The sequence below is a fragment of the Bos taurus genome, chromosome 13 (genome assembly GCF_002263795.3).
Source record: "Bos taurus isolate L1 Dominette 01449 registration number 42190680 breed Hereford chromosome 13, ARS-UCD2.0, whole genome shotgun sequence".
Classification (NCBI taxonomy): domain Eukaryota; kingdom Metazoa; phylum Chordata; class Mammalia; order Artiodactyla; family Bovidae; genus Bos; species Bos taurus.
In genome coordinates, this window is record NC_037340.1 from 76436092 (window position 1) to 76448885 (window position 12794).

Consider the following 12794-nt stretch of genomic DNA (forward strand, 5'->3'; position numbering starts at 1 on the left):
ATGTGCTACTGTCCACAGGGTCACAAAGAGTCAGACACGAGTGGAGTCTTAGCACACTCGCAGACTTGTCTTTGAGGGAAATAACCTGTTGTGTAGAACGGGAGGATGATGCACGAATGAGGACAAACTGACAGCCCGTAGTTTAGTTCTTGGAGCTCACCCAATACACGTGCTGAAGCATCTGCAAAGTGACTGTCTCCGAGGACCTTTGCCCTCATGCAAACAGCCCAGAGTCAGAGGTCTGCCCTCATTTGAATCACTCCAATCTCAGCAACTCTGCACAGACCGGTTGCAGGTAGGATCCAAAGCAAGCAAGGGTCCACTCACATACTCCGATATTTACTTTCAGGCCTAGCTCTAGTAAAGAGAGTTACACCAGGCTGGCTGTATCTAGTCCAGGACACCAGCTCCCCTGGGCTGTCTGCGCGCCAGGCCAAGGCCCTGCTGTATGCGGATCACAGATGGGGGAGGCGCTGTGGTTTCAAGGCCAACAGCAGCTGGCCTGTTCACTGACTCCTGGTCAAGCGAAGGTGAAATGGGGATTTTTTCCTGGAACAGGAAGGGTCCTGCCAGTCCTGTGGTGTGAGGGCCTCTTTCTGTGACAGCCCCTCTGTGTGCTGGCTGTGTCTCTGGAGTCACAAAGGGGGACCTGAAAGGGGTCACCAAGGCCAAGCTGGGGGTGATCGAAGACCTGTCCTGCCTCGGGCTGCCTGGGGGACATGCCCATGGCTGTGAGGGTCTCCTGACAAGCCCCATGGGGTTGGAGGGGCAGCTCCAGAGTTCCTGATCAGCACCGAGGCCCAGAGCCCCAGGACTGACCCTGGGAGGTGGTGGTGGCAGGGAGTCTGGCCACTCTAACATTGCTTATTATACCAAAAAAGATAAAAGAAGAAGAAGAAAGGATACAGGTAGTAACTTTCCCCTTTTATCTTCTTCCATTTTTACGTTGTTAGACTTTTTTTTTTTTTTAGCAGTTTTAGCTTTATAAAAAAAATTGAGCAAAAATTACGGAGAGCTCCCAGATACCCCCTTTATCACCTGCTACCTCTGCTTGTCCTTGCTATTAACCATGACATTAGTGTGGAATGTGTTACAGCTGATGGGCCAATATTGGCACGTTATTGTTCGCTGAGGTCCGTAGCTGACATTAGGTTCATTCTTTGTGTTGTATATTCTATGGGTTTTCACAGTCATAAAATAGCATTATCCACTTGCAGGATTGTACAGAATATTATAGTTTCACTGCCCTAAAAATCCACTGAGCTCTGCCTATTCATCCCTCCCTCTCCCCAAACCCTGGTAGCCATTGATCTTCAGATCTACATTCTCCACAGCTTTTATCTTCTCCAGGATGTCATATAGTTGGGATCATACAGTATGTAGCCTTTTCAGATTGGCTTTTTTCACTTAGCAATATATTTTTTAACGTTCCTCCGTGGCTTTTCATGGTTTGATAACATTCCATTGTCTGACTGTACCACAGTTTTTATCCATTCACTATTAAAGGGTATCTTTGCTTGCTTCCAAGGTTTGGCAGTTATGAACAAATCTGTAACCATTCATGGGCACTTAAGTTTTCAACTCTTTTAGGATAAATGCAAGGAGTACAACTGCTGGATCATATGTTGGGAGTGTGTTTGGTTTTGTAAGAAACTATACCCAACTGTCTTTCAAAATCTCTTTTGCCTTTTTCAGGACTTTGAAATTAATTTCTATTGTACTTTCTAGACCCCCACAGTGTTTAGAGGGCTTCCCTAGTGGCTCAGATGGTAAAGAATCTGCCTGCAATGTGGGAGACCTGGGCTTGATCCCTGGGTTGGGAAGATCCCCGGGAGAAAGGAACAGCTACCCACTCCAGTATTCTGGCCTGGAGAATTCCATGGACAGAGGAGCTTGGCAGGCTATGTAGTCTATTGGGTTGCAAAGAGTCGGATGAGACTGAGCAACTTTCACTTTCACAATTTGAGAGATAGGCAATTAGAACAATTTAAAAAAACAAAACAAAAAACTGGTAGCACTGGGAATGTCATTGTGAATTCACAAAAGTCCAGGAGAAAGAGTAAAACTCTAGAAGCCTCCAGAGGGAGGAAGCTGATCTCAAGCTCAGGACCAGGGACTCAGAGCACCTCCCTGGAATGAAGCAGTACCTTGAAGCTTGGGAGATTTACTCCCAACAGGGAGGGTGAATGACAGGCAGTGTACACGGCATAGGGCAGAATAAAGACCTTTTGGACCTGCAGGGTCACAGACCTCTTCTCTGGGCCCTTTCTCAGGAAGCTGTGGGAGGAGGATGTGCTCCACCAGCAAGGGGTGGGCCAAGAAAGATGCCGCCACGGGACACCTCGATCGGGATGTGCGAGATCCTTCCCGAGGGAGGGGGCAGAGGCCCCGGCATGGATCTGGAGCACAGAGAAAATCAGGGTCATGGCTCTGAAGCAGGTCTTGACGGCAACCATTCCCAGAGCGATGCGGCCAAGAAAACCATGAATTGCCCCTTGCGTGATGGTGTGACCATTCTGAGAGGTCGATTTAGGCAGGACAGAGAATTTAGGGATAGATTAGTGATTGGCACATAGAAAGCTAAGGAAGCGGGAGAAGATCAAGGTAATTACTCATTATAGAGGTGGGGAAAAAAACTAAAATTTTAAAGAGAGGCAATTAAATTTCTCACATCACATAGCTCATCTGGGATTTTTTTTTAATGTACTATGAGGTTTATGATATGATTCTACCAGGTTGATGGGGGAGGGTGAAGTGTGAGCAGGGCTGGTCTAAGAATGAAATCCTGAACATTTTTCTTTCTGCTTTAGGCTTTTTTTGCCATTTAAAATTTTTTTATTGGAGTATAGTTGCTTTACAGAGTTGTTAATTTCTGCTGTACAGCAGAGTCAGTCCGTTGTTCGTAAATATATATCCCGCTTAGGTCACCACAGAGCACTGAGTTCCCGCTGCTACACCGTAGCTTCTCATTAGTTATCTCTTTTATATGGAGCAGTGTCTATATGTCAATCCCAATCCCTGCTGTTCCCCTTTGTAATTTTGTTTCCTAGTAGGAAGGGAATGAACAAAGAACAAGTGACAGGGTAAACACTATATTTAAAAGATAGGGGTGAACACTCACACAAACACTAAAATTGCTGAAAACTGTTGTTCCTGGAGAGTCGAAATCAGGCGAGGGGCTGGGCAGGGATCTACAGTTTTTCTTTATCAGCCTTGAATCCTCTACAGCTTTGATTTAAAATATATAATTTAAAAAAACAGGTATTTTTTGAGTAGATTTTACATATTTTACCAAACCAAGTTCATTTATTTCACTTGGTGTGCAGCAAGCCAAAATACTGAGTCACCAAGCTCTGTAGCAAAATAACATAAAATAAATAAAGTGAGGGGAGGCTCTCGCAAGGCAGCCAAGCAAAGACACCCAGCGGCAAAGAGCTGGGGTATTTATGGGATAAGGAATAAAGCAGCAGGGCGGGCTGAGCTCGGGGAGCGTGGGGAGCAGTGATTGAAAAGGAGGAAAAGGTGTGGCCACCACTCTTCTGCGCAGGCGGAACGCGGCCAGAGGCCTCTGTGCGGGGCACAGACACTGGCGCTTGCCCAGCTGGAAGGCCGGCGGTCCCGTCCAGCCTCAACCAGCTCAGCGTGGGCTAGGCACAGCTGGCTCCAAGTTCCTGGAAAACATCTTGAGCAAACACCGTATTTAGGTTACAGGCAGCTTGGAGGACAAGCAAGATTTAAAACGACCTTGTTTAGTGAAGGCAGGTGTAACGGATTGAACCCTGAGTTTCACATATAAAGAAATGCTTTACCATTTTCCCAATTTCTTTCCTACTCAATGGTATGTTTTCGAGATTCAAGTTAGAAAGACTCAGTTTTAAACTTTTGTTCGCTGCGCAGTATTCCTTTGTAATGTTACTGCCGCCTTGTTTGATAATAGGCATGTGGGTTGTCCTCAAGTTTTCTGTCTTACAGACAAGTCTGCTATGAGCATCTTCCTGTGTGTGTTCCCCAAGTTAGATTCCTCAGACTGCCTTTGCTGGGTCGGAGGGATTCGCTGCTTAGTTTGTTTTGTTTTTTACTATTTATTTATTTGGCTGTGCCAGGTTTTAGTTGTGGTGCTCGGGATCTTCGATCTTCATTGGGATCTAGTTCCCTGACCAGGGATTGAACCTTGCCCCCTGCATTGGGAGTGGGGAGTCTTAGCCACTGGACCTCGAGGGAAGTCCAGTGCCTCTTAGTTTTAATGGATAATGCCAAATTGCTAAGCACTGGTCCAAAACAGCCATAGTAACAGCAGGGTTGTTTTTTTTTAATGTATCCGACTCAAGGTTGATTTTCTTTTCTTCCTTTTTTTTTTAAGCTGAGAACTTTATGGTTGATTGCATCCACCATATGTCTGCTCAGCCTCTCTGTGCCCTCAATTTCTTCCACAAACACGGAGTGACTGCTCGATTCTCCAGGCCCTGGCTGTGACACTACACGGTGACGGAGGGTCCGAGCCCTGTCTCGAGAGCCCAAAGCTGGGAAAGAGACGCGCGAAGGGATGCTCAAAGTACAGGGCAGAGAGGGCTGTGGGGAAAGAAGGAAGAGCTGTGGGCTCACACGTCTCAGTGGCCGGCTGGCCTTCTCCTCAGGACATCTTCATCTTGAACTGTCCTCCTTCCAGAAGCTCCGTCCGGGAGCCTCTGAGCCACTCATCTCTCAGTGCTCTCTCTTGGTCCCTCCCCAGCCCCAGTCTGGCAGAAAATCCCACAGCCTCCCCCTTCAGACAGATCCAGAATCTGTCTGCTTGACAGCACCACAGTGGTCCTGACCATCCCTGCCTCCACTGGGTTCTTGTAGATGCCTTCTCCTTCCTGGTCACCTAATTCTTCCCTGGCTACCTACAGACTGTGCCTCACTGGGCCCCACGGCTGTCATATTGCTCCACTCCTAGCTCAGTGTGGCTAATGGCTTCCATCTCCTCAGGGTAAAAGGCTATGATATTGCAAGCAGTTATGGACTGAAGGCTTGTGTCCCCCCAAATCCATAAGTTGAGCCCCTACGCCTAACAAATGGCATCTCTGGGAGGTGATTAGGCTTAGGGAGGTGATGAAAGCAGGGCCCTCACGAATGGGAGCAGTGTCCTCCTGGAGTCCTGGGTGAGCTTGGGTCCCCCTGGGCCCCCTCCAGGTGAGGATATAGGGAGAGGTTGGCAGCCTGACACCCAGAAGAGGGCTCGCGGCAGAACTCGCCCAAGCTGCTTCCCTGACCTCGGACTTCCAACTGACAGAACTGTGAGAAAGAAGCGTCTGTTGTTTGTAAGCCATTGGCCCTTGGCGCTTTGTTGCAGCAGCCCAAGCTGACCACGAGCCAGGGGGCTGCAAGGCCCTGTAGAATATTCTTCCTCTCACGTTTTCTACCATGTCCTGGAGTCCGGTGCCAGGTTAGTGACGAAGAGAGACAAAGAGAGACACTCTATCGACGAGAACGAGAGGAGTTGCCTCTCAGACACAGAACAGCTGAGGCTCAGGGCCGAAGTCTTCTCCTCAGCCACCAGGTGGTCCCTGCTGTCCTAGTCACTGCCAACACTGGTACTCTCCAACAGGGAGCAGGTGGCATGTCCCTGGCTTGTTTGGAGTTTGGTACTGAATTATCATACCGTTTTGAGTGGCATCTTTATATCTAGGAAGCAGGTTACAACAACTTCTTGTCTCCCTAGCGGGAGGGAAACACAAAATGACTCCCCTTGGTTACCCGGCTGGTGAAATGAGGGTGGACCCGACTCCTTCAGCCTCGGAGAAGTCAGTCTGGGCTGGATGGAGCGGCGTGTGGCTGAGAGGGCCTCGACGACGCTCCCAGACAGGCAGGTTCGCCTGCTTTAAGGCGCAGGGTCTCAGCTGCAGGGAGCAGAGACAGGGAGGCTGAGGACCGGGGGCCTCCCGACAGGCTGTCTGGACCAGTCTCCTCAGTGGGTTTCAAGCTCCAGGCATGGAGACTGCAGACAGAAGACAGAAAGCCAAGCAGAATTTTTCAGCTTCCAGGCTGCACGTCCAAAGGCCCCATGCTTCCTGCCTTTCCGTTTTCTTTCTTTGTTAGGGAATGTTTTGTGTTAAGTAAAGCCGACTTCCAGCAATGTGGATATTTTAGACTTTTTTTTTCAGGTTTTAGTTTTAATTTCACAAGTTATACAAAAACACATTCTTATTGAAATTGAAACAGTTTGGAAGTTTACAGGGTATAAATATTCTCCTCTCCCACAATTCCAGCCCGCCTTCTCATATGAAACACTATGATTATTTCCATATGAATTCTTCTAGACTCATTCCTATGCATGTACCTCTATAAATATGTGCGTGCAAATATATGTATGCGTGTATGTAAGACATGCATACATATAAAGGTTACTGTTTACTTACATTTTTCACAACATAGATGTCTGGATATAATTCTCTGCAAGTACATACTGACCTATCTTATTCTTTTAAATGATGGTGTAATCGTATATAGAATGGATAGGCCACATTTGACCTGATTGCATTGTAGTTATGTGGATATTTTCCATTTCTTTGTGTATTGATTCATTCATTTACTTTTGCTGTTATACATAATACTGTAGAGAACATTTATCTTTAGAGAGCATATATCTTTAGAGTTATAATGGTATCTTTGTTATGCAATAATTTTAAAACAATGTAGTAAATGGCAAGACAAACTTAACTCTAATGGATTTAAGCAAAAGTAAAGTGTTTTGATTCATGTAACTGAACAACTCAGGTAGAGCTCCAGGTACCAATGCATTCAGGGGCTTAAGCAATGTTATTGAGATTTCATTTATTTCAGCTCTGTTTGTGAGAGTGTCATTCTTGGGCTGTTTGGGGTGGTAGCTCTGGAGTCATCCATATTTTAGAACACTTAATTTGGCTAGAAGAATAAAACCCCTGTCTAGAAAGTGGCTTGAATACTAGTTCCCTCCCCCAGCCAACTCCACCCACATACCGAACAAGAAGACTGAAGTTAGTTCCAAGTGACTAACTCGGGATCGAAGGTTCTGGGTATATTTTTTTTGTGATTCTCTCAGTCTTTCTGATACAGTCTCCCAACAGCTGCTGTGTCTCTAAGTATGTTTATTTGAGAGCAGCAGCCAATGAAAGCAAGTAAGGCAATGTGTTGTCAAGGACATCTCTGTTTTTCCAGAAGGGTCAAATCTTTTCCAGGACCCTCTCTACCTCCCCACCCGTACCCCACAATAGATGCTCCCTTGGATCACTGGCTAGGACTTGGTCTGTGTACATACGTGTGTACTCAGTCGTGTCTCACTCTTTGTGACCCCATGGACCATAGCCCACCAGGCTCCTCTGTCCATGGAATTTTCTAGACAAGAACCACTGTAGTGGGTGGTCATTTCCTACTAGAAGGGATCTTCCTGATCCAGGGATTGAACGGCATCCCTTGCACCTCCTGCGCTGGCAGGCAGTTTCTTTATCACTGCACAACCTGGGGGTCCTGGGCCCGCAACTTGCTGCAAAGGAGGATGGGAAAGCAAGTAACACATTCTCTGCCTCTGGATTGGGGGCTGGGCTTTGCTGGCTGGAATAAGGAGTGGGGGAGCTACTGGGTGGACTTCCAGCAGTGCTTGCTCTAGAGAACATCTCTCCTGCTCACTCCCCTTCCAGGGACAGGAGTCAGTCTACTTGGACCAACTCTTGTCCTGTGCTCATCCTGAACCACTTCCGGGTATGGAGGATCTGCCATCTGATTGGCCAGGCCAGATCACATGCTCCACTCAGACAGGGTACACATTCTGAATCCCATGGATGGAGAGAGGAGCATGATTGTTTATATATATCAGGGTGCGGTTGCTAGAAGACGGGAGTGGGTGTGCTGGAAACTCAAAGTGGGAAATTTACAGAGAAGCTACATAAATGTATGGTATGCATTGAATAATGTGTAATAAACATGTATGGTGTCAGTTCTGAGAGTGAATTTCTGGTGAATGCTGGACTTTTGCTAAACTTGCCATCCTCTCATCCGCTCCAGGTGAATGGTGAGTAGGACTTGATAACGAGCTCTTTCCTTTTCCATCTGTGTTTCCCTTGTTCTCAATCCTCCCACCTGCGCCAGTTGCCCCTTTGGAAACGATTGTCTTTTAGGCGAGAATTCAGGGAGCTCTGGTCTAGACCAGAGTTGTTGGCTAAGCTGAGTGCCCACTAAAGCCACAGGTGTCTTTAAAGATCTCACTTCCAGCCCATGTCCCCACAGAGCCTCCCTAGAGGTAGGTGTCCTTGTGAAGGTGAGGATATCTCCCCATCTTCTATTAGACATTCTATTTCTGTGGTCCTAAATGGAAGACATCCAATCTTGGTTAACACTGTCTACATACCTATTAGCAGCTTATGAAGAAGCAGAGGGACACAAAGGCTTGAAATTAGTATGTTCCAGCATGAGCTTGGCTATGTAAGTGATTTGAATGTTCACGGCTTTTAAATGACTTGGCAGTCTGTCTATAACACATCCTGTAGCCTGAGAAGAGTGACACATGGACTAAGGCCTGCATATATTAGTGATCCATTGATTGTTTCTGGAAGTAGGTAACCTTTGTGACTAATATGAGAGACCAGCTCAGACCTGACCAATCAAAACAGCCATAAGAATCCTGCCTGGTCCATAGGCCTGCTCTGTCTTGGGTTCCTGGGGAGAAAATAAAAAGGGAAAGGATTTAGTCACGAATGCAGGGAATGTGCAGACATGCCGGACAAAGGCTGGGCACTGTTCCTTGTGCTGGTGGTTTGTGACTTTCCCTAACCCCCTCCTGGGTTAATTGCAGGGGACCAAAATGCAAAGTGACACTGGGGCTCTGACACTTGCAAGGTGACTGTCTTGCCATTTCCTGTGGCTGCGGATCTAAATGCAAGGGAGGAGGCATGTCTGCGGTCTGGGCGAGTACGGGGTGGGGGTGTGGGTGGGTGGGGGAAGCTCGGATTCATCTCTTCTCAGTAAGGAGGGCTTGTCTCTGTGAGCTTCTGTCAGCCCATCCTGGGCTGACAACTGGGCTGGATTCAACAAAAACGTCTGTAACACATCCTGTGGCCCACTCTCTCCATGGGGAGAGTGGATGGCAGTTAACTGGAGCTTCTGCATTAAACTGGGAGGGATGATTAGTGAGTGGTATCGTGTATTTAATCTTAAGACATTTCAGAACTTTTCAATGACATTTTCTTTAGCAGTTCATTTTCATTACTTTAAAAAGAAAATGATCTTGTAGGAGGCATCCTGTGTTTAAAAATCTAAATTTGAAGAACACCCACACACATCAGAGGTGTGGAGAAAGAGGCTTGTTGAAGCCTTGTTTGTTTTACAAAAAGCATCAGGAGATGCATCAGTTACCAATTGTTGTAACAAATTACCCCAAACTTAGTGTCTTAAACACAAATTCATTCTCTTACTATGGTGGAGATCAGAAGTCTAAAATCTAAAATGGGTTCGCTTGATGAGAGAATCTATTTCTTTGTCTTTTGTGGCTTCCAGAAACCACCTGCCTTCCTTGGTTCACAGCCCACCCCCCATCTTCACACCTGAACGTGTAGCCTCTTCTAACCTCTATCGACCTCTGTGGTCACATCACCTGTTATGACCCTGACCCTCCTTCCTCCCATTTACAAGAATCCTTGAGATTATTTTGAGCCCATAAATAATATCTGAATAATCCAGATTATCTTCCTGTCTCAGAAACCTTGACATAATGACATCTACAAAGAGCTTTTTGCCAGGTAAGGTAGCACATTCCTAAGTGCAAGGGATTAGGGGGCGAACAGCTCTGGGGGCCTATCCAATTGAGCACAGAGGAATTTGCATCTGTCAGATGCAAGATGCTGCTGCAGAAACAAGCAAATCCAGCTATCACCGGAGCATGAGAAGGAGCCGCCTTCACCCGTGTCCCTGAGCAGGGGTTGTATAGAGCAGACCCCCAGCCTGCCTGAGAGGGACATGCAGTGTTAAGAGAGTCACCCTTCACCATTTAAGCCCCTGGGATTTGGACAGACTTGGAGAGTGTTATCGGAGAAGGCAATGGCACCCCACTCCAGTACTCTTACCTGGAAAATCCCATGGACGGAGGAGCCTGGTAGGCTGTAGTCCATGGGGTCGCTAAGAGTCGGACACGACTGAGTGAGTTCACTTTCACTTTTCACTTTCATGCATTGGAGAAGGAAATGGCAACCCACTCCAGTGTTCTTGCCTGGAGAATCCCAGGGATGGGGGAGCCTGGTGGGCTGCCGTCTATGGGGTCGCACAGAGTCTGACATGACTGAAGCGACTTAGCAGCAGCAGCAGCAGCAGGAGAGGGTTATGCTAAATGAAATAAGTCAGACCCAGAAAGACAAACACTGTATGATAGCACTTAGATGTGGAGCCTAAAAAATAAAACGAATTAGTGACTATAACAACAAAAAAAAAACGCAGCAGATAAAGAGAACAAACACTATAGGGGTCACCAGCGGGGTGAGGGAAGTGGGGAGGGGCAAGATAGCACAGGGGTCTCAGAGGTCCAAACTGCTATAGAAAATAAATAAGCTGCAAGAATATATTGCACAACACAAAGAATACAGTCAATATTTTATACTAACTCTAAATAGGATACAAACTTTGAAAATTGTGAGTCACTGTTATATACCTGGGACCTAACATTGTGTGTCAACTATACCTCAGTGAACGAAAAACCACAGTGTAACAGCAGACAATACTCAGAGGAATAGTCCCTATGTCATTATTTTAAAAAAAATGTTTAAAATTTTGCAATATGAACAGATAAAAATAAAGTCAGCAATATGTCAAAGAGTTAAACAAACACAGGCTGATTAAGAAATGCTGGAAGAACACTGCTCTATTTAAAATGCGTAACCAAGAAGGACCCTCAGTACAGTGCGGGGGACTCTGCTCAACGCTACGTGGCAGCCTGGATGGGAGGGGGGTGTGGGAGAGACTGAATACTCGTACATGTGTGGCTGAGTTGCTGTGCTGTCCACCTGAAACTATCACACGTTGTTCATCAGCTATACTCCAACATAAAATTAAAGTTAAAAATAAATGAATAAAAAAGAGTTTCCTCCAAAAAACCCCAAATTGATATTTATTGCCAAACTGCCTTCAGAAATATTGTACAAATTAACATGCCTATTAGCAGCGGCTGAGAGTTCCCTTCACCACAGAAAACACTGGTGTTACCTTTCTTCCAATATTTGCCAACTGAATTACCAAAATTTCCTTACTACTATTTTAAGTTGCATTTCTCGGTTTAATTTTAGCATTTTAATGTTTACTGGCCTTTTGATTTATAAGAGTTGGATATGTGATAAGTCTATTCTTTATTAAAAACCATTTATTCTGTAAATATTTTTCTCTTCTTTGTCATTTGCTATTTATCTTTGTAAAATTTTTGAAGTATGATTTAAACTTTATAGTTCATAATAATAATTAATAATAAAAGAAATACCAAAAGTGTCAAACTCTGTTAAGCTCTGGTATCCTTATAAGATCCTTTTAAGAAAAGCTTACTGTTAAGAGTTTCTATAATTTCATAACTCCGGAGAAACAACTGATAGAAATGGTGTCTTCCTCTTTCAAAAGAAATAAGTGCTTCCTCCCCTGGCCCCACCCCCTTCCTCTCCAGCATTTGGGATCTTGGGAAAAGTGCACATCTCAGGACCTGTGGAGAATTCCTTCTCCACCGTCACACATAGTCTGTGTCGTGTGACCTGGTCCCTGACTCAGGCTGGGACAATGGCCCCTCGATGTGGCCATCCTTCAGCAGTGGAGGCTGTGCTTTGGCTGAGCTGGGCCCATAGTGTTTCCAGCCGGCCTGCCTCTGGGTGGGCCTGTCCGGGGTAACCAGGTCTTCCTAGCCTCTCTGAGCTGCTGGGGCAACAACCTTTCCAGCCCTGTACTCAAGCCTCAGGGAATGGCCACAGCTCACATCTCAGACCTCAGCCACTGATGGTAAGACTTATGATAAGACTAATTCCCATAGAAGCACACAGGCTGGTGGTGGCGGCGCGCAAGGCTCTCATCAATGCTGTTCTGCTTTTACAGGGGAGAGGTCAGAGGTTACACGGCTGGAGAGAGGGCAGCTGGACGGAGCTTGACCGACTCAGCCATGACTTTTCCTAAACCTGAGTCTTTCCGCTCCCACCCATGCTGTTCTTTCGCTCTGAAATTAATAAGTAAATAACGGCATCAGGCCGAGCTGGTTGGAAGCCCTCTGCTCTATTTTCCAGCATCTGTTTCATAAACCGTTGGACGTCCACATTTAGTTTTCCTTATTGCTCTTAACCTCGCCTTCCAATTATGCAAAATGTTCCAGCAGAGCAGCCGTTATTACAGAGCCCGTCTTTGGCTGACATTTGGCACTGTGGATCTTGGCCTTAACTGACAAAGGCAGTGACTTCTCACACCAGCCTCATTTTCTCCAAACTGTATACGACCCCACAGTTAGACGGGCCTCTGGGGGACCTAGGAGCTTCAGTGACTGCTGGTCAGGCAAAGAAACGCTTATTTAAAAAAAAAATAAAATAAAATTCAAGGCTGAGGAAAGTGTACTTAACTTGGTTTCTTCCAAAAAACATAAAGATTGGGAGGTACTTAAAAAGAAAAAAAAAGCTTTCATAGAACTCTGTGGTTTTGACTTTTTCTTTTTTATGGGCATTTTAAAAGTTCATGCAGCCTATTTCACTTGGCATTTGGGGCTTCCATGATCGCTCTGTTTTTTCCAATGAAATCCTGGATCCCTCATTCATTCATTCATTCAAGAAGTTACTGAG

At 46.0% G+C, this 12794-nt stretch overlaps 1 long non-coding RNA gene across 1 annotated transcript; it reads left to right on the top strand.

Annotated features, from left to right (window-relative positions):
* The first annotated feature begins 304 nt into the window (after window positions 1–304).
* LOC132346981 (uncharacterized) lies at window positions 305–4994 on the top strand. The gene is made up of 2 exons (XR_009497025.1): window positions 305–908; window positions 4361–4994. It is a non-coding gene; the product is annotated as an uncharacterized lncRNA (long non-coding RNA).
* The last annotated feature ends 7800 nt before the right edge of the window (window positions 4995–12794 follow it).